This window comes from Cucumis melo, chromosome 1, assembly GCF_025177605.1.
Source record: "Cucumis melo cultivar AY chromosome 1, USDA_Cmelo_AY_1.0, whole genome shotgun sequence".
NCBI classification, from domain to species: domain Eukaryota; kingdom Viridiplantae; phylum Streptophyta; class Magnoliopsida; order Cucurbitales; family Cucurbitaceae; genus Cucumis; species Cucumis melo.
In genome coordinates, this window is record NC_066857.1 from 9,019,679 (window position 1) to 9,023,525 (window position 3,847).

Consider the following 3,847-nt stretch of genomic DNA (forward strand, 5'->3'; position numbering starts at 1 on the left):
GTATTCCATGTCTCCATGTTGAGGAGGTATGTCGCAGACCCGACGCACATCGTGGACTTCGAGCCCCTACAGGTCAGTGAGAACTTGAGCTACGAGGAGCAGCCTGTCGAGATCTTGGCAAGAGAGGTCAAGAAGCTTCGTAGTCGAGATATTCCACTAGTCAAAGTCCTCTGGCAGAACCATGGAGTTGAAGAGGCCACGTGGGAGAGAGAAGAGGACATAAAGGCCCAGTACCCAGAAATGTTCGAGGATTAGAGCTTTCGAGGACGAAAGCTTTCTAAGGGGGGAAGTATGTAACGCCCCAATGATCTTGTATCCATTTTTCTTAGTATTTTTTTTTTTATTTTATTTTATTTATTTATTTATAATTAAATAATGGAACTTATATCATTAAGATTTGGATTTTTCTTTTTTAAAGTATTAAGTAAACTCCAAATGAAATTATCTTGGTATTTAAGATTTTTATACGTATTTAAAAGTTGAGGGAAAGGAGGGATTTGTTGAGAAATTGGGTGAAATTTAGAGAGAGAAGGGTGAAACTTGGAATTAATCAAAGAAGAGAAAAGAGGGAAATTATTTTATAAATAGGAAAAGAAAAGGAAAAGAAAAGGAAAAGAAAAGGAAAAGAAAAGAGAAGAGGGAGAGAAGAAAACCCTAGCCGCGCCGCCGCCGCCGCCGCGAGCCACCGCCGCCGCCGCCGTCGCGAAACCCTAGCCGCCTACCCACGCCACACGCACAGCCGCGCCAGAATTCGTCCAAGCTTCCTCGCACGCCGAAGCCGAGTCGAAGCCGTCCATTCACGCGTCTGCAAGACGACTGGAAGCCGAAGCCACCCCTCGCGCCGCTTCGATCCGAGGCAGATCAGCCGAAACTCGTCGCCGAGATCCATCTCCACGTCGAAGCCGCGTCGCCAGCCGAACGCGTCTGCAAATCGGAGCCGCGAACGCGCCTACACCCGAGCCGCACCGAAGCCGCGAACGCGCCTGCCTCCAGCCGACGGACGAAACCGAACCCGGAACCACCACCCGCGCGTCCGAACCCGGAACCGCCCGCGCGCCCGAAACCGAAACCCGCGTCCGCGCCACACGTGCCCAGCTCTCCCCGCGTGCAGCCGCGCCGCGCCGTGCGTTCCGCGTAGCCGAGCCGCGCCCCCTCCCTGTAGCAAGCCGAGCCGCACGCGAAGTCCCTGTACCGAGCCGAGCCGCGCCTACGCCAAGCCGAGCCGGTCCTGTCTTCTTCCAGTCGAGCCGCCAAGCCTGTTTTGGCTCCTTCCACCTAAATTTTTGGTAATTTCCAAATTCCCTAGCCTGCCCAGTAATTAAATGAGTTAATTTGGAAATTTAATTAATTTAATTACTTTCCTCAAGAAGCAAATTGGACCAAATAGCTGCTGCAGCTTAGGACTTCCTCAGTAGGAACTCATCTAGCAACATCTCGAGGTAAGAGATTTCTACTACTAGCCCCATGTGAGAATTTGATGTTGCATGTTCCTTCAGTGACATACGATGATGGTTGGGCTTACGATGTATGATAATATTTTATCATGATCTGACGAATGACATGGCCATACTTTGGCATAATATTATAGTAATGAGAACCCTCGAACCATATGTGACTGTATGATAAGACTGATGGACTTATGATGTATGTGACTGTATGGTAAGACTGATGGACTTATGATGTATGTGACTGTATGATAGGACTGATGGACTTATGATGTATGTGACTGTATGATAGGACTGATGGACTTATGATGTATGTGACTGTATGGTAAGACTGATGGACTTATGATGTATGTGACTGTATGATAGGACTGATGGACTTATGATGTATGTGACTGTATGATAGGACTGATGGACTTATGATGTATGTGACTGTATGATAAGACTGATGGACTTATGATGTATGTGACTGTATGATAAGACTGATGGACTTATGACGTAGGTGACTGTATAATGAGGACTATTAGTGACTGTTTGATGATAGCTGTAGTGGGGGATGAGATGGTGGTTATTTTCTGATGATAATTTGATGACGTATGCATATGTATGTTGGGATTGGGGTATCTGTTAACTTCTCCTATCTGAGTCGTACCTGCATGGGTGTCCTTCGGGATCACCACCTATTTAGGACTGTTAGGCTCGACGGGGCGCCAGTCCAGCATGACTATAGATATGACTCGAGCGACTCGACGGGGTCCTCGCATCCCGACGGTCCTAAGTGTCCCCTGGACACCGAAGACCAGAGTTATGTCCCTACGGGGCGCATGTTGCACGTGTTCGGGAGCGTGCCAGAGATTGGGTACTAGTTTCAGGACTCGATAGGAATGTTAACAGGCACCTAGTGGGACTAGTAGTGGGTCCCTTACTGAGTATTTTTATACTCATTCTCTTCATTTTATGTTTTCAGGTAGAGGACGAGGTAAGGGCAAGGGCAAACTGGCGAGCGACTCGAAGTGAGACCGTGAAGGGCCATAGGGACTACCGCTTCCGCTTATCTTTATTTCAGATTTTCGCACTTGAGTTCGAGTACTTTCATTATTTACCATCTTTATGTAGATAGGGCCCGCTTAGGGATTTTAAACTTAACTCGTATTTCTACATGTTACTTTAACTATCTTTCATAAATAAATTTGCTAGATTTCTTTGCATTTATTTACACCAGATTTTATGACTTAAACACTGATCCTAGATTTAGTAACCACTTCGATTCAGCATAAAGAGTCGGGTCGTTACAAGATCATCACACAATGCACCAAACATCCATTACCTCATCTCTCGTATGATCATCTGTAATGAAAAAATGAGAATAAGAATTGGTTAGAGCAATTTATTTCCATATTTGAAACTAAGAAGGCTTACGTAATTGACAATTAGAAGAGCTTATCATGAGTTTTTTCTTTATTAGGGCACAAAAGAAGATGGTTTCATTCCCTTTTTCCAGAGCCTCTCTCTTCTCTTTTTAACACATTTCGTTCAATACATTATGTTATGGGATAATTTGGACCAAAGGGGTAGTAATGTAAAGAAAAGAAACAACGATTTGAGCACAAAGAAAAAGCCAAAGTAGTTGGATAGTGTCTGGGGAATAATAATAGAGGAGTAAGACGGCCGGCCAAAACCCATTGTCTCAAGTGGCTCCACCTCGATGACCTACAAAACAAGCCCACAAAGAGAATAGGAGATCATCTAGTCTAAGAGATGGGAATCAAACCAAGAGATGGATTAGAAACCCACAGGAAAGTGTATAACTGTTGGTCAAACACTACTGTAAATATGCAGTGAACTTTCCAAAAAGAATAAAACTCAAATACTCGAATTCTTTTTAACTTGTTTTCTAGTTTTCTCTGCTAACTTAAGCATCAGAGTCAATGTGATAAGTATCATACTAATGTGTATATCTTTTCTATTTTGTAAGTTGTATTCTACCTTCAATTTCAAATTCACAGTTGCTACTAAGAAAAAGACGATTACATATTTACCGATACCTTTAACCTAATTTTGATCATATCAACACTGTATACCTTACTTTGTTTCATCATGTGTATATTTATTTTACTTCATTGCATTAAATAAATTGAATTAGCTAATACAGTTAATGTAAATTTTTAACATTTTTTGAGCAAATATTTATAACCATTTTGTTATTTAAAATAATTTCTCTTTCAATTTTTTTTAAAGAATAATTACATGGAGAAAAGTCACATTTTAAAAAATAACTTACTAAGTTAAAATTCTTTATAATCATTCAAAATAATAAAAAAATTATATATATTTGAGAAGATTTTAACCTATTTGGAAGGTAGATTTTAAAAGTTTAGATACAAATATACATATTTATTAATAAA

At 41.7% G+C, this 3,847-nt stretch overlaps 1 long non-coding RNA gene across 2 annotated transcripts; it reads left to right on the top strand.

Annotated features, from left to right (window-relative positions):
• Nucleotides 1-524: 524 nt before the first annotated feature.
• Nucleotides 525-2,654, top strand: LOC127144017 (uncharacterized). Of its 2 annotated transcripts, none has more exons than XR_007815527.1 (2): nucleotides 525-1,286; nucleotides 1,368-2,654. It is a non-coding gene; the product is annotated as an uncharacterized LOC127144017 (long non-coding RNA). The 2 variants fall into 2 exon arrangements; XR_007815529.1 differs by having other exon boundaries at nucleotides 1,198-1,286; nucleotides 1,371-2,654.
• Nucleotides 2,655-3,847: the final 1,193 nt, after the last annotated feature.